Here is an 18,184-nt window from a genome sequence, read left to right on the forward strand (position 1 = left end):
TTATTTCAAAAGTAATATATGCTGTGTAGACAGCAAGGCTGAAACTATCAGAATGTGGGAGAATCTCCTTGTCCAGAGGCAGCCACCCTCTGTGCTCTAGTACTTGATGTTGAGTATTCATCATGGGTCTATCGCTCCAGAAGACCAAGGTTGATTTAGGAGCTGTGGTCAGCCTTCATGATAGAACTTGGCCTTTTAGCCACTTCATTGTGTTTGTGAATCTGTCCTGGATAGTGACCAACTCTCATGGTTTGTCCAGAGCTAAGGGGTCTTCAAAGGCTTGAGACTTGCAGGTTTGGGCAGTAATATTAATATTATCTATACCTCTTCCTCATCTACAGGGGTTAAATTGAATCCAAATAGTGTGCTGTTTACCTCCCTCTCCATCTTTACCCAATCAAAAGTGACAGCATTATTCACTAAACTGTGATATATATATGAAACAGTCTGGCTCTGTTGCGCAGGCTGGAGTGTAACGGTGTGATCTTGGCTCACTGCGACTTCCATGTCTCAGGTTCAAGTGATTCTTATGCCTCAGCCTCCCAAGCAGCTGGGACTACAGGCATGTGCCACCACACTCAGCTAATTTTTGTATTTTTAGGAGAGATGAGGTTTCACCATGTTACCCAGACTGGTCTCAAACTCCTGGCCTCAAGTGATCTGCCCACCTCAGCCTCCCAAACTGCTGAGATTACAGGCATGAGTCACTGTGCCCGGCCCCACTGTGAATAATATAAAACCCAGGTATGCCAGGGTTTCTAAAAAGGGAGATTCTTCCTGTGGGCAAAAATGGTAGGACTTATAGTCTTGCTCGTTGAGTCTTTGACACTATTGTGTTCAGGCTAAACACTTAAACTTGAGTTCAACAAATGCAAAGGGACAATTGTAAGGATATAATTCTACAGAGGAACATGATGTTAAATAATCTGGCTTATAAAATCATATCACTGCATTTTCCAATTACTGTCTCTTCGTGGTCACCTTCCCACATGGCTTTATAAACCCTGTGTTCACAGGACAGTGGACATGTTTGATTCTGCCTCCTGGGAGGGCCTGCAAGAGAAGCAAAACACAGAGGCCCATAAAGACAGAGATGTTCCTTCTTATTTCACTTTTTTTTTTTTGTACTTTGTTGTCCAGACCAGAGTACAGTGGTGCAGTCACTGCTTCCTGCAGCCTCAAACACCCAGGCTCGAGCAATCCTCTCACCTTGATCTCTCAGAGTAGCTGGGACCACAGGCATGCATCATGATGTCTGGCTTATTTTTAAATTTGTTGTAGAGATGGGAGTCTCACTATATTGCCCAGGCTGGTCTTGAACTCCTGACCTCAAGTGATCCTCCCACCTGGACCTACCAAAGTGTTGGGATTACAGGCGTGAGCCACCATACCATGCCCCCTCTCATTCCTATCTCGGGACATCTTCAGGGTTCCGTTTTGCTTCCAAGATCCTTCCTCCTCTCCAATGCTGGGATGTCCACTCCCTGTAGGGAGGGGCTAACTCCCACCCTAAACTTCGACCACTCTTACCCCAAGTCCACAGTAGGGCCAGCATCAGACTCTAGCAGAGCAAGCCCAATGGCCACACGAAAGGCAGACACCCCCATCACAGGACGGGCATTGTGTTGTCATATGACACTTTCCTATTTTCCAGAGTGTGACATGTTGATTTTTAAAACAGAAATCAGGGAATGGAGAAATTATATAGCTGTGCGTATGTGACTGTACCTTACCTGGACATCAGTTTGCCCTTTGCTTGTGGTAAAATGATATAGATGATATTGTCTTGAGGGGTCACTGAGATTTTCATACTCTTTGAGCAGACCTTTGAGAAATTCCTTGCTGAAATCATTTCTTAGTGGATTAGTATCCTTATAAATTATGAAAACATGGCATCTAACGATGAACAATGACCTCAACATAAATAAAATGATGAGAGCCAAGCTGCTGTGGACCTCAGAGGTTCTAGGGAGGTCTGTTCTCATGACCGCATGCATTTGAGCTGGCCTAAAGATAACAAAAAGGTACTTCAAAATATTAGGCTGTGGTTGCTTCACTGATCAAAAGGAGGAGGGAGTTGTTTTGAAGGTTTTGTCTGGTTTCTACTATGGTGGCGTTGCAGGTCCACTCAGACCAGTTGTTTTGTATCCTCAGTCAGCGTATCCAGAAACTGAAAGGATCTGATGCCTGAAAAGAAAACAACAAAGCCCTCCAATCTGGAGTAAATCTGACAACAAAACAGATTGCAGCAATAATAAGAAAAAAAATTCATTAAGCCAGACATGTTTGAAATATAGGGACTCCCTGCAGAACCACAATGAAGACAGATCAGACACAAAAGCATTCAGTTGTCTCCATTGTAAAATCAAACCTCCAGTTAATGGGGCGACTTTGAACATAGTTGAAGTAATAGGTTCATTATTCTGCCTAATCCTCACTTTTCACTGTGAAACAATGTTAAATGTTAGGATTCTTTGGAGGTATGAATTAACAAATACTGGGTTTCCATGACATTTTTAGGGACATGTTTTATTTTCCCCATTAAAAAATTCAGCTATTTCTTTAATGTGGTTAATCTCCAATGTGTTCCCGAAGAAGCAACTAATGATTAGACAGCAAAGTCAAACAGTTAATTTTAAGAATATGTGCTATGACCCAGAATTGGTGCCTAACGTTAGCTACAGATCTAGAATCCGAAAATGGGAACTGCCATGGAATCTGGCAGGAAGAAGGTAGCACTTGGGTTAAAGGGGTCCAAAAATGAGTGTCATTGAAGTTTTCACTACATCTTAAAATAATGTGATTTTGAATTATTATTTAAAAATTTAATGAAAACCTTAGTTTACACAAAAATTTGACAAGTAAGTAATATTTGTAACGGTTTGGTGGGAGTAGGGCAGGAAAAAACTTTGTCAAATTGGACTTTCCTGTAAGAGAATCTTTAGAATTAAAATGTTACCACTGATGATGACATAATAAGTTGGCAGAAGGAAGACATGTTGGAATGATGTTAAAACGAGCAAGTTCAAGTTATTTCTTGGTGGTCTTACGATCACGGACATGGGTTTATTAAAAAATCGTTCTTGTAATGATCATGGGGAAAATTGTAACCTCGAACATGAGACAGTCTAAATTTAAACATTCCTTTTTACAGGTTTCTGTGATAAATTGTTAATATGGTGCTCCTTAAATAATTGGTTATTAAATATGGCCCTGGGTTGTACAATAAGAATAAATGTAGTGTCACTTTAACTAATCTTCAAAGGACTATTATTCCAGATATTTAGTTTTACCAACACAGGACCCTATAAAGACTTGCAGAGCAGACATATTTCCTTTTTGCAGATTTAAGAAATGTAAGCTTTAGGCTTGTCTAAAGCTGAGAACCGCTGGAGTGAGTAGGCAGCTCTTCCTTTCTCTGGATCAGTGCCCACTGTGTTTTGGTGATCGAAGAAGATGCTTTTGCTTCTGGGTTGCTCTTGAATGAGACCTGAAATTTTAAAAATATTCTTGGCCTGGCTCACGCCTGTAATCCCAACACTTTGGGAGGTCGAGGCGGGTGGATCACGAGGTCAGGAGATGGAGACCATCCTGGCTAACACGGTGAAACCCTGTCTCTACTAAAAATACAAAAATTAGTCAGATGTGATGGCAGGCACCTGTAGTCCCAGCCACTCAGGAGGCTGAGGCAGGAGAATGGCGTGAACCTGGGAGACGGAGGTTGCACTGAGCCAAGATCACGCCATTGTGCTCCAGCCTGGGTGACAGAGTGAGATTCCATCTCAGAAAAAAAAAAAAAAATGTATATATTCTTGGTCTAGTTTTAGGCTAAAAAAGTGCATTATCACTCCTTGCCATTCTGTAGTGAATGAATGTACTATAAATCTTCATTTAACTTTATTATTATTTTTAATTACAACTGTTTTTACAGACAGACAGGGTCTTGCTCTGTTGCCCAGGCTGGATTGCAGTGGTGCAATCATAGTTCACTGCAGCCTCCACCTCCTGGGCTTGAGTGATCCTTGACCTTGACCTGCCGAGTAGCTGGGACTATTGGTGTGCACCACCATGCCTGGCTAATTTTTATATTTTTTTGTAGATTCAGGACCTTGCTATGTTGCCCAGGCTGGTCTTGAGTGTTTGATCTCAAGCAATCCTCCTGCCATGGCCTCCCAAGGCTCTGAGATTACAGGAGTGAGCCACCATGCCTGGCCCTAATTCTTCATTTTAATATATAAAATCTAGGTGCCCTTTTGTGTCCTATCTGTGGAATTGCCTGGTTTTTTTCATCTGCATTATATTTCCATCTGAAGGGACTCCTAAGTTGCTACTATAATCAATGAATAATTTATCACTCACCATCAATTATTGAGCATATGCTGAAAACAAGTTGGCAAAGAACTGAGAATGATATTTAAAGAACTTTTAGAATAATGGAAATTATTGTAAAAGGGCTTTTGGGGAACTGTCTTTCATTTAAAGAGGTTTTGTCTAATAGGCAAAGTGTGGAGTTTGGGAGAAAGGTAAGGTGAAGATATTACTTTGGGAGTCCCCAGCATTGAATCAGTCATCTAGGGTGTGAAAATGGGTGGGAAAGAAAAACTGAGGTCTGAGAACTATAGTCTAGTGATGCCAGAGTATAGAGTAGGGCTCCCTTCCTGGCTGCACAGAAGTTTAAAATCGTATGGTCTTGGAAGCCAAACTTAGGAAGTGTTGAGGAAAAGGAGATTGTTCAATAGTGCCAAGCACAGTGGATGCAACAAATAAGACAACATTGGCCATTCATTTTGTCAATAGGGAGGTCGTTTTGATCTTGACATGGGCAGTTTCTGTGGATTAGTGAAGATGAAAGTCTAAATGGAGGATATATTTTTTAATTTTTATTTTTTGAGACAGGGTCTCACTCTGTCACCCAGACTGTAGTGCAGTGGCACAAACGCAGCCCACTGTAGCCTCCACCTCCTGGGCTCAAGTGATCCTCTCTCCTGGGCCTACGAAAGTGCTGGGATTATAGGCATGAGCACCATCGCGCCCTGCCTAAATGGAGTATTTTCATGAGAGAATAAGAAAGGAGAAAAGAAAGATGGTCAACATAGATAAATCTTTAGAGAAGTTTTATTATAAAAAGAAACAGAATATGGGAGGTGCCTTGAGGGACTTGGAGTTAAGGGATTTTTTCTTTTTTTTTTTTTTAAGATGGTAAAAAGTTGCAGCCTGTGTTTCTGGTTTTGTTTTGTTTTGTTTTTTAGAGACAGGGTCTCGCTTTGTCACCCAGGCTAGAGTGCAGTGGTGGGACCGTAGCTCACTGCAGCCTCGAATGCCTTGGCTTTACCAATCCTCCCTCCTTAGCTCCCTGAATAGTTGGGACTACAGGTGCACACCACCTTGCCCAGCTAGTCTTTTCTTTTCTTTTTGAGACAGGATCTCACTACATTGCCCAGGCTGATATTGAACTCCTGGGCTCAAGCGATCCATCTGTCATGACTCTCAAAGTGCTGGGGTTACAGGCGTGAGCTACTGTGTGGCCAAGGTTTTTGATACTATTGTGGCTAATGTCATCAACTCCCCAATATTCACTCCACTACAATGGATTAACCTAAGCCAATCATGGTGACTGTGCAACTCATGCCAAGGATGGGTTTCGGAATACACGAGGGACCTCACTTTAGTTGATGGATATGACAGGAATTCTAACGCAAAGGTGGAGAGCTGGCTTGAGGGAGACTTCAGGGAAAAGTTCTAAATTCCTTTACAAACCATTGAAGAAGAGATGATTCCTCCTCTTCTTTCTCTAGATGCTTTTAATTTTGAGGCCTGGTGCTGATTCGGTCATCTTATCTCCAGTCTGTGATCGAGGCTAATACACATGGAGATCCAAGTGGAAAGAAATGCAAGAAGTTGACCTGGAGCCTGACATATCACGCCTAAGGCAAACCTTCTCTTTAGGCTTTTTTTGATGTGAGCTAACATATTTCCTTACTTTAAAGTCACTTTTAGTTGTGATTTCCTGTTACTCGCACCTGAAAACATCCTACTGGTACTGATAAGTCCTGAAACATTGCTCTTCAAAAAGCTCTGTACATGCACTCCTTGAAAATATGCCACAATATGTTGAAATACATCCTTAAAATAAATAATAAATACCTTAAAATATGTTTCAATAAATCTAAACGCCATTGGGTATCATGAGTGTGTTTGTCAGTATGATTTTTTGTCAAAATTAGTCTGATCAACTTTTGAGGTGTTGCGTATATCAGGGGCACAGTAAGTATTTGCTGGTTACATGTGACTGATGCAGTGTGGAGGCTCCCAGGGGGAGGTTTGCTCTGTGGCCTCGGGCCTCAGGGTGGAGGCAGGTTGTGTGAAGGCAGTGTCACTCTTGATGGATCACATATTGAAACTAGTTTTTGAATATCTCTTGAATCTTTTCTCTCCATTCCCAGAGCGTCTGCCTTTGTTTACCCCCTTATAATATCTTCACTGGATTCTTGCCAAGACATTCTAACTGTGCTATCATGAGACTTCTCACTCCTCTGCTACAAGACAGTCTTATTCCTCCGCACTCTCTCCTTGTGGGTTAAGTCCCTTCCAAGGTGCTTCCAAGTTCCTTCCTTACAAACATAAGGAATATGGTGCTCTCATTCTTCTGGTTCCCTGGATGTTCCTGATATCTCTGCATCTTTGGGTTGCACACCCTTTGACCTTTGAGCTGGATACAGAAGACATTCAATACAATTTGAAGGAGGAATGAATAGGGCAACCTAGCAGTATATGCATTGTTGTCTGAAAAAAAAAATCGGTATGAACTGCTTCAGGAGAGAAATGGAAAGCTGGAGGCTTGGGAAGTGAATTATGCCTGCAGGCAAGTTTTCTAAAAAATGTTTTTTTGTTTTTTGTTTTTTTCACTCTTTTTCCCAGCCTGGAGTGCAGTCGTGCAGTCTCAGTTCACTGCAACTTCCACCTCCTGGGTTCAAGTGATTCTCCTGTCTCAGCCTCCCAAGTAGCTGGGATTACAGGCGCCTGCCACCACACCCGGCTGATTTTTGTGTTTTTAATAGAGATGAGGCTTCACCATGTTGGCCAGCCTGGTTCTTAACTCCTAACCTCAAGTGATCTGCCTGCGTTGGCCTCCCAGAGTGTTAGGATTATAGGCATGAGCCACTGCCCCTGGCCTAAAAAATGTTTTGACCAGGTTGCTGGCATTAAGAAATTGGGAGATTTTATATTAAATCATCTGGATTTCTGGCTTATTTTGACATCAATGGCTCATTCCCAAAGAGCAGTAGCCAGTTGGGGCCCACTAGGGTCCCTCCTTCTGGGGGTTCTCAGTTTGACTCATTCCTCAGCTGGCCTTTCTGTTACCTGCATGCTGCACTCAGCCTCAGCTTTGGGATTGTTCCAGAACTTCCAGTGCTCTGCTCTTATGTGTTCATGGTCCAGGCCTCTGTGGACTGTGTCAGAGGCTGACACTGCCCTAGTATAGGGATCAAAAGCTCCATTATACATTTGTCCTTTGGTGTCCAAATGCCTCCTTGTTTCCTGCAACAAGCCAAAATTTGGAAACCTGGTTTCTGATTAGAGCTGAGCTTTCTTTTGAAGTCTCTCACTTTTCTGAATTCTTCCCACTTTTCAGAGTGTCAGCATCCTTATTTGTAAAATACATTATCTGGACAGATGAGCTGTGAGGTTTTGGACTGTCTGTGGTTATTGTGAATTTATCCTGAAATGTATCTGCGTGTTATGCGACCCTTAGTTGAAGGGGTACAGGGCGGTTGGGGAGGGTACTCTCTAATAGGAGGCTTGCCTGACATGGGGGATAATGGCCTATTTCCTTCCTGTCAAACCTGAAGCCTTGGGAATTTCTGAAATACTGAAACCCACTCCTTTGGCTTATGGCTCCGTGTAAGCTGTAAAACACACACTCAACACTTGATACTTTTCATTACGATGAAAGGACCCTCAAGTGCAAGTGACAGAGTATGTTGATCTATGGTTGGGGCATAACATTGTGCTTGACTGTCTTCAGAAGAGTTTTGCCCAGTTGTGGCTTTAACTTGACATCCAGACAACAAAGCTCCCTGATCACATTTAATAAGAACAATTAATAACCCCCTTATTGAGTATTTCTGCTGCCCCCATAGATAAACCTTTAACAAATGAAGCTTTTGTTGCCACACAGCCTCAAGAATGTCCTCTCTGTGATGAATGTGTCTAAATTTGTGTGGATGTGAGGTCTCTGGAGGCTGGGAGAATCCTGTTGGGTGTGGAACAGTTCCCAGGGAGCCAGCTCTAGTGGAATCGATGTCGCCAAGACACTAGGAATGACTTCCAGGGCCCACAGCCTCCCAATCACACTCATCCACACTAAATTATGACATATAGAAGAAACCCATTTCTCCAGGTTTTTACATACTGGACACGCACAAACAGCCAAATGATTTCACCAAGATTTTTAAATCAATGGTCATCTATTTAAACATGGAATGATGGACTGGCTGTGCTGGTTCACACCTGTAATCTCAGCACTTTGGGAGGCTGAGGCAGAAGGGTTGCTTGAGCTAGGAGTTCGAGACCAGTCTGGGTAACATAGCAAGACCCCATCTCTACTACAGATTAAAAAAAAAAAATTAGCTAGGCATGGTGATGTGTGCCTGTAGTCCCCGCTACATGGGAGGCTGCGGTGGGAGGATAGCCCGAGACCAGGAGTTTGAGGCTGCAGTGAGCTATGATTGCACCACTGCACTCTAGCCTGAGTGATAGAGTGAGCCCCTGTCTCGAAAAAATAAAATAAAATAAAAATGAACAGTGGGTTACTGTGGGTCACAGCAGCATAGCCGTTGTTGGGAGGTGTTCGTGATAATGTGATGGGACAGTTGGTGTTGTCATGGAGACTAATCCACATTATGTGGACAAGAAAAAAGAGTCAAAAAATGTCTGTATTTTATTTTGTGAATACCTTATAAGCATTATGAAACAATGCTTATTTACCATTTAGCAGAAGATACTCTAGATGTACGAGCTTGAAGAGAATTTGAAAGAAAGAACTGATAACACTGCAGGATCTTTCCCAAGAGCTGTTGCATCACTGTTTCCTGGGGTTTAACTGGATGATATCACAACAAATCCTTCTACATGATTTTGTCATACTGCTCCCTGTAGATCACAGAAATTTTGATTTACAATCATTTTTATTTATGATTATGAATGATGGCTTTGAAGATATTTTAAGGCAATGAATGTGTCATGGAAATTTCTATTACTTTCAGGTTATGCTGGATAAGTTCACAGCTTGAATTATGTTTAGTCTCTAATATTTAAGGTTTAATTATTGTTGTGTTTTTTTTTTTCATTTTCAGGTAAGCCTAGAATTGTATGATTGGAACTCAATGACGGTAAATACTTATTATATGCCACAGTTTATTTGCATGATATATGATATATTTTTATTAAGTGAAAAAGTTTTCTAGTACATATATATGTACACACACATACACACATACATGTACTTAACACTTACTTATTCTAACGAAACTTTACGTTCCTTATTATATACTATACCTTATGTGCTCAAAGTGCCTTTTTGCACCCTTGGATCTGTTTGAAATCAAGATTTCTGGCTTGTAGATATATTTTTAATTGGGAACAGATGAGCCCCTGGCCACCCGGGTGAATTATTTGGGACTGTGGTGTGTTCCCCTCTAGCACTCTGCACCCTATGTGTTTCTTCTGCTTCCCTAGGGAGGTGATTGGTGAGTCTTAGGGAGGGGCCAGGACAAAGGTCCTGTGGCCTGGGGAGGACAGGTTATAGTTTAAGCTAACACCCCGTACGTGCTAGGAAGTCACCAAGGAAGGAGGTGGCCTTGTCCCCGGGGGGAGTTTGCACTTGTGTGCCTGTGGCTTGTCACGTAACCAAGGTGCCTGGAGAGACTGGCTAGGTCCTGGAGAGTCTCATATTTTAAATTTTAAGTTAATTATTACTTTTTGAAAGGAAGTTTGCCTGTGTTGTGCAGGGTGGCATCGACCTCTTGGGCTCAAATGATCCCCTCGTCTCAAGCGATCCTCAGGCTGAGATGACAGTAGCTGGGACGACAGGCATGGGCCACTGTATTACTCAATTTTCATACTGCTATAAAGAAATACCTGAGACTGGGCAATTTACCAAAACAAAAACAAAAACAAAAACAAAAACGTTTAATGGACTAACAGCTTCACATGGCTTGGGAGGCCTCACAATCATGCAGGAAGGTGAAAGAGGAGCAAAGTCATGTCTTGCATGGCAGCAGGCAGGAGAGGGGTGCAGAGGAACTCCCCTTTATAAAACCATCAGATCTCATGAGACTTGTTCATTACCACAAGAACAGTATGAGAAAAACCCATCCCCATTATTCAGTTACCTCCCACTAGGTCCCTCCCATGACATGTGGGGATTATGGGAACTATAATTTAAGATGAGATTTAGGTAGGGACACAGCCAAACCATATCAGCCACTGTGCCCGGCCAAGCCTGCAGCACCTGATATTCCCAGGTGGTCTCCCATCCAAATACTAACCAGGCCCAACCCTGCTTAGCCTCTGAGTTCAGATGAGATCAGGTGCATTATCTTCAAGATGTAGTATTTGCACCATCGATTCTAGCTTCTACACAATGTGCAGGGACATTGAATAGATATTGTCCAAATCCCAATTTTTCTCTATCAAGCATTGCCTCATCCCATAGTAGGAATGAGATAGAGAACACGGTAATGCCGCAGTTCAACCACCCTAGAGTGACAGAAAAATGAGATGGGTAGAGATAAATACTACTACAAAAGCTCTTGTTTCCTAAGTGCTCTGCATTCTATAGCAGATGGAAATAAAATGGGCATCTATTCTGGACTCCAATGTTACCTTGCCCAGGACTTTGTGACTGTCATCGAGGCATGACTACATAACTGTGTCCAGTTAACCACCAAAATAAGAGCAATGGCTCCTTCCGATCTCCCCTTCCCCTACTTGGAGGATGTGTGTGTGTGGGAAAGATTGCCTGCTGAAACTTCACACACCTTTGGACCCCAGTATGCACCCCAACTTTGCGCTTGCTGTTTCAGGTCACTTAAGCTGATACTAATGTTCCTTCCCATCTATTCCCTTCCCTTTTTGATGTAAACAAGAAAAAACAAAACAAACAAACAAAAAACCAACTTTCATTCCATTGTTTAAGGCCAGATGCCGTGAGTGAAGAGGGCTGGTTAACAGTGAATATGTGACTGGGCACGGTGGCTTACGCCTGTAATCCCAGCACTTTGGGAGGCTGAGGCAGGAGGATCACCTGAGGTCAGGGGTTCGAGACCAGCCTGGCCAACATGGCGAAACCCTGTCGCTACTAAAAATACAAAAATTAGCGAGGCGTGGTGGCAGGCGCCTGTAGTCCCAGCTACTGGGGAGGCTGAGGCAGGAGAATCACTTGAACCTGGGAGGTGGAGGGTGCAGTGAGCCGAGATTGTACCATTGTACTCCAACCTGAGTGACAGAGTGAGACTTTGTCAAAACAAAACAAAACAAACCCAGTGACTATGCATGAGGGAGAAGCTTTGCTATCTTGTGAATAAAAGGAAATGTGTTCTGAAGGCATCAGGTGGCTTATCTTTGAATCTCTGGGACATTGTCACAGGACTGTGGGGTGTTTAAGCCCAGACAGAATTGTCTAAGATTATTAAATGAAGGAGTCCCGCATTCATGGTGACTCAAGCTGTTAGTACTTCCTTTCTTCTGGGATCCAGCCTGTTGTGGCCTCTTTAGTATCAGCAGTGGCTGCGCAGAACATTGCCAAGCCCTTAGCAACCTATTCAGAAGCTCTGTGGGGGTGGCTGGGGAGTCCCAGGTTTGCAAATGCAACTGTGAGTCAGCCTGGAAAGTCGGCACCACGGTGCCCTCTCCCTGCCCGGCTCCTTCCAAGAAATTCCCAGCTACCCTGCTGTTTATTAAACAGCTCAGTAAAGAAAGCACAGGGGGCAAAACAGTCATCCTACATGAGCAGAAGGCATTCACAAGTTGCCAGAGTGATTTTGTCTGAGTGTTCGGCCTGGAGGTGGCTGAAAGAGGAATAATGAAACAGAACGGGCAGTCCAAGTGGACATGAAACAACGATTACACAGTGGATATTTCTTTGTAGTTAGGCACTCTCTTTGCCAGCGTGAAACTCAACTTGAACTTACTCAACAGTTTAAAGTCAGGGATTCCAGAGACTTAGCTTTGGAGAACACGTGAAGAAATACCCACCGTTCAGAGGCAATGCTGACATTTACAAGGCTGATGCGAAAGATCGCATGTGTCAATGGAAATGCTTTATCATTACTGATTTATCCTCTAATGATGCATGTTTGTAAAGCAGCTAAAACTAAAATACATTAAAAAGTTCTCAATAATTTTATACACACACACATCCAAAAGCAGCTGCATTTTTACAGATTAGCTATTTAACTGGTCAAGGGCAGTTAGGCTTAATTAATGTGAACTTAGCCACTAAAGTTAATAAATTCTCCCATGGGAGTTATGAATTGAGAATGTGAAAGGAAGTTGTCTATTTAATAGCTAATTAAATGACTAGTGTTTTCCCACAAAATCATTTTCTGGGTTTTGCAAGCTAACAAGGAAGCATCACTTTGATTTTCTTTTTTTTTTTAATCAAGAAGATTTAAGACAATTTTTGCTCTGTAAAGCAACAAAAAAAATTCATATAGACTTCATGGAAGATTTGTTTGTTTGTTTGTTTTTAGAAAAACCTTAACTATTGTAAATATTTCCCTAGTTGCCTGTAATCTAAAAAGTCAAGACATTTGCTATTGGATTAACAATGCTTTGACTGACTCACATACTGATTTTGAGTTATTATTTCAGCTAAGATGAAAGAAAGTTTCATAAAGAAGGCAGTGAAAACCCAGGATCCCTGGCCCCCAGGGTGGTTTTGTGGTAATAAGAGGTTAGGGAGCTTTAATCAGTGACTTTGGCATCTTTACTCAATATATGAAAGAATTACGAAGGTTCCTTAGGTACCGAACTTCCTCCCGAGGAGGGAGCTTATAACTCAAAAACTTAAGGATTTAAGTGCATTGACTAAAATTCAGTTGTGAGAGAAGGGAGAATTCTTGTTTGAGAATTCCCTGCATAGTCATTTGACAATCACCGTAAGACTTTCTTATAACACTTTACTGAGGTAAATTTAAATATAGTAAAGTGAAAAAAATCTAAGGCAAAAAATGTGATGACTTTTATATGTATGCTTACAGCCACGTGACTACCACACAGTTCCGTGTTCCTCAGCTAAATGCAATGCTAATCTTTAAGAGGAGGTTTTTGTTATTTTTTTTTTTTTTTTTCACAGTCTGGCACTTAAAGTGAGCCAAATATTTCTCCAGGTACACTCAGCTGTAGAACTAGTGATCCTGTCCAATGCTATAAGAAAAATAGGCTGTGATTAAATTTGTTAAGTAATAATGGTTTATTGGGGCTGGGTACAGTAGCTCATGCCTGTAATCCCAGCACTTTGGGAGGCCGAGGCAGGTAGATCACCTGAGGTCAGGAGTTTGAGACCAGCCTGGCCAACACAGTGAAACCCTATCTCTACTAAAAATGCCAAATTAGCCGGGTGTGGTGGTGCATGCCTGTAATCCCAGCTACTCGGGAGGCTGAGGTAGGAGAATTGCTGGAACCCGGGAGGTGAAGGGTGCAGTGAGCCAAGATCACACCATTGCATGCCAGCCTAGGCAACAAGAGCAAAACTCCATCTCCAAAAAAAAAAAAAAAAGAAGAAGTAATAATGGTTTATTGGACTTGATTTTGGTACCTCCTTGAAGGATTTTGAAGAGTAAATGTGAGCGTGTGAAGTTTTGCAATGAGAGATTATTTTACTCCTTCCTAAGATAGGATTCCCCTATAGTCTCAGAACAAAGAATAGTTCTTTGAATAGTATATTTCAGCCTTAGGGAATCACATTTTAGTACTTCATTTTATAGTGGGTGGGTGAAAATTTCATTATGGGTGTTGATCAATTCTCAGAATTTAAAGTCATAAATTAAAAATCACTAATTTAAAAGGGTTTAATGTCTCCATTGTAGAAGGCATTTGGGATCTTGGTGTTTGAGTTAGTTTCCTGACCCAAAGGCTCAGACAGTGGGAGTATCATCTCCCTAGTCTCCAGCATTCTTTAAAAACACAATTACAAGAGATAATGGATGCAGTGCCTGGCACACAGCAGGGTGAAAAGCAAATGTAAACTCTTTCCTCTTCCCTCACCATCCTTCTCCTCCTTGATCCCACTTCTAAATGTCATAGCTGAGTACGGGTACCTGTGAATAGATCAAGAGATGTCAGACAGCGGAGACAGGTGAATCTTGAGTTAAGGGGGAGACGAGGGTGAGGTAGGGGTGCAGAACATAGGTAGGTTCAGGGTCTAGAAGGTGAGTTGGGCTGGTGTCCTGAAATATAAGCCTTGCTGGCAAACATAGGCAAGAGAAGGTCCAAGTGATGAGAGTTGATATTAAGGACCAATGGATATTGGGAAACAGTTGAGCAAAGGCAATTAATTGAGCACAATCATTCCATTCAATTCAACAAACATTTATGGAGTCCTTTCTATGTGCAACTAAATGCTCTAAGATTTCTGAGTTAGGAACAGCCTAGCATGTGGCAAGTATAATTGATGGCTGATTGCCAACCTTGGGCAAGGAGAGTCGATCTCTGCTCTGGCTTGAGTAATCTGGTTTGGGTAGATTAGGATCACAGTAAACACTGTGGTGGGGGAAGGTGTGGAATGGGGGAATGACACATTTCTGCATGGTTGCAACCAAAGACAGGGCTTCTGGGAGACCTACGTTGTAAATGTTCCATCTCATTGGGCTGTGTCCATTTATATCTGTCTCCCTCTGGCGCTAGATATTTTTGGTTTCATGTATTTCTAAAACAGAATCCTGTCAACTCCTTCTGAGGTCTTCAACTGGAGTTTGGGTTGGGAGGGCCATGCTGTGTAGAGTTTGGAGCCACGTGGGGCCTGCCAGCATTATTAAGTTGCATTCTTTTGATGTGTGTATCTCCCTTTGCCCCAGCCCTGTTCCCCACCTGTGAAGCAGGCTTTGACTTCCATATATTATGGAATATTATGCACATAAGAGAAAAGAGCTTCATTTTATTTTCAGTTTTTTTCCATACTTTGTCAACAATTAACCACGTTAGAAAAAGTAGAGCTGAAATCCCATCAGGAATTGGCACTGGATTTCTGGAAAACTTAGCCCTAACCACCTCTTTTATTTAGTGTGTTTGTCTAGGAATTGAGAAAAGCTTGAGTGTTGGTTTATCTTATGTTTCCAACTAAGAGCAATTTCATAAATACTAGAAACTTTGCAGGGAAAAAATATATTTTCATTAAATGATTAATGCACTAGGCAAGAGAAATTTGAATGAGTGGAGACTAGAAGTGGGTTTCTTGATCTTCTTCTGCATGCAGCACTTTTTTTTTTTTTTAATTTGGAATCTATCCTCAAAGTTTGGAAATCTGTTTAGGTTATGAAACCCAGTAGTCAGAAGAACGTCACACCTTCATTAAACAAAACAAAACACAATTTTGTGCCTTCTGGACTGAAGAGTGGTGTTACCCATCTCTGTGGAGTAGGGGATGTGGGGGGCTCTCCAGCCTGTGAATATAGGATCTAACAGCACACACCCCTTTATGTTGAGGGGCCTCCCAGTTATAAGGCTGATGTTGTTTTTTATGACAAGGAACTATTTGCGAAATTTGATTTAGGAACCAATTAGCTAAATTTAAGATTATGAAAATGAACCAGAAAGAGAAGATTCTGATCAAACAACTTTGGCTCTTGGGAGGCGGACCCCTCACATCCCATGGGGCCTCCAATCAGAGGCCTCGAGAGAATCTCTAGAAAGCCTGAGAGTGAGTGAGGCCTGGGCCCCTGGAGACTGCTTCTGGCCCCTGGCCTTCCTCGACTTTGGGAGAGACCATCCTGTCCTGGAAACATGCTCCGTGGTGACGCCATGCGCAGGGTTGGCCTTCTGGAGTCCGTGTCTCTGGAAGCCGCATCCACGTCCCGCTTCCTGGTCCACACTGAGTGAGGCTGGGAGAGGGTTTCCAGGGGCACTTCCGTTTCAGCTTGTTTCTATTTTAATGCCTGGAGACAATTAAGACCAATGTCTGCTGCCAGTATTTTTTTTTTTTCCCCCCACAGTTCACGCTATTCTTAGAAACAGTTGAGCCAGTGGCGGTGGAGTCTGAAGGGTCTGGAATCTTTTCCTTCGTGTGGCAGCAACTTATTTTTCCTGCGGAGGCTCAGTGGTGCTTTTTTTGGGCTCAGGATTGCGGCTTGGATGGCTCATTCCCTGGGAGTGCACACACTGAGCCCTTTGGAAAGGCAGCAGCAGGGCAAGGATCAGTGGCAGGCAAAGAGGCAAAAAAAGCAGGGCCCGGGTTCCATAGGCAACTGCTTTGTTTACAGTTCCAGAAACGGTGCTTGTTCAACTATCCTGAACTTTTGTAGAAGTTCAAACTTGGAAACTGTAGTGATGAAAATGAGAACTGTGTTTTAAAAATTACTTTTAACTGTCTGTGAAGCAAGTCTACATTTTGGCAAAATGGGCTGCTTTTAATCTGGTCATGTGGGATTTAAAAAAAATTTAATTCAGCTGGATTTTGCAAAGCCCTTGCACTGTATGACACGAGGTTATTTAAGGTATAGTTTTGTCTTCAAAGAGAAGAAATAAGACACACGCATGGATTTCTAGAGTAAAAATAACGAGGGAATGTTATTACCCAAAAGCATATATTAGAAAGCTCACTTGCAGTGATGTTGAACTGGGAACATTCCAGAAGGATTCCACGTGAAGCAGTGTTTGCTTTTGTATGTTTGAAATGCTCCATAATAAAAATGAAAAACTGTAAGAGCAAAAGAAATAATAATACAGATTATGAGGTAATTAAAATGAAGCAGAGAAAAAACCTGTAGGATGCAGCCTAAATAAATGATACTTTAAATCAAGCTTATCCAACCCATGTCTTGTAGCCCGCAATGCGGCCCAGGACATATTTGAATGCGGCCCAACACAAATTCGTAAACTTTCTTAAAACATTGTGAGGTTTTTTTTTTTTTTTTTTTAGCTCATCAGCTATCGTTAGTGTTAGTGTATTTTACATGTAGCCCAGACAATTCTTCTTCTGATGTGGCCCAGGGAAGCCGAAAGACTGGACACTTCTGATTAAAATAATCATTTACGCCTCAGTCACATATATTAGAAAATGAGAAAGACTGAAAAATTTGCCAGCTATGTGCTTGACATAGTACAATAGAAAAACAACAGCAAAGCAAGCAGAAAGAAGGCAGAAGGAGGAAGGAAACCATAAAGATAAGGAGAGCAATTAATGAGCTAGAAAACAAAGTAATAATGCAGAAAATCAACCCAACTAAAAGCCGGTTCCTTGAAAAGAGTGATAAAGCCATCTCTGGCAAACTGACCAAGGACGAGAGAAGAAAAAGCACGAAAAAGAAACAGAGCATAGCCACTCATGGAGATTTTAAAGCCTGTAAGAGAATACTATGGCCAAGTTCCTGACAGTACATTTGGAAAGAGAGAAACCAGACAATCTCCTAGAAAAATATTAATTACAAAAACTGATGAAAGAAAAAGCTGGAATATACTTATAATCAACAAAAGAAGTGAATCAAGTTAATAATCTACAGCCTTCCTTCCCCGGATGCCTCCCCCTCTGAAAAACAGGCCAGACACAACCAAGTTTACAAAATCTTCAAAGAACAGATAAGCACTACTTTGTATAAACTTTTTCAAAGAATAAGAAAAGGACAACTTCCCACATCATTTTGTATGCATAACCTTGATAAGAAAACTGAACAAGTAAAGTAGAGTGTAGCAAAACTATAGGTCATTGTTAATTATGAACATGACTGTAATGATCTTGAATAAAATATTAGTAAACCAAATCTATCAAAATATTTAAATAATACATTTTTGACCAGTTAGTGTTTATCCTGATGTTGCAGGATGGTTTACATTAGGAAATCTTTTTAATGTAATTCACCACATCTGTACATTTAAAGATGTTCAAATGTTACTGTATATTGCTTACCGTTTTGTCTGTAAAATATAAAAATATAGTTAATTACTGTCTATCTCTGGTGATGGAGAG

At 41.7% G+C, this 18,184-nt stretch overlaps 1 long non-coding RNA gene and 1 pseudogene across 1 annotated transcript in view; one reads left to right on the forward strand and one right to left on the reverse strand.

The window, feature by feature from the left end:
* The window catches only part of LOC117082538, a 35,748-nt gene extending 17,770 nt beyond the window's left edge, over positions 1-17,978 (forward strand). Inside the window, exons 4-5 of the long non-coding RNA XR_004436652.1 lie at positions 9,357-9,392; positions 16,215-17,978. This is a non-coding gene — a long non-coding RNA (uncharacterized LOC117082538). The remainder of the gene's footprint in view (positions 1-9,356; positions 9,393-16,214) is intronic.
* On the reverse strand, positions 10,502-10,627 carry LOC117082935 (annotated as a pseudogene).
* Positions 17,979-18,184: the final 206 nt, after the last annotated feature.

This window comes from Trachypithecus francoisi, unplaced genomic scaffold, assembly GCF_009764315.1.
Source record: "Trachypithecus francoisi isolate TF-2019V2 unplaced genomic scaffold, Tfra_2.0 Lachesis_group9, whole genome shotgun sequence".
In the NCBI taxonomy this organism is placed as follows: Eukaryota; Metazoa; Chordata; class Mammalia; order Primates; family Cercopithecidae; genus Trachypithecus; species Trachypithecus francoisi.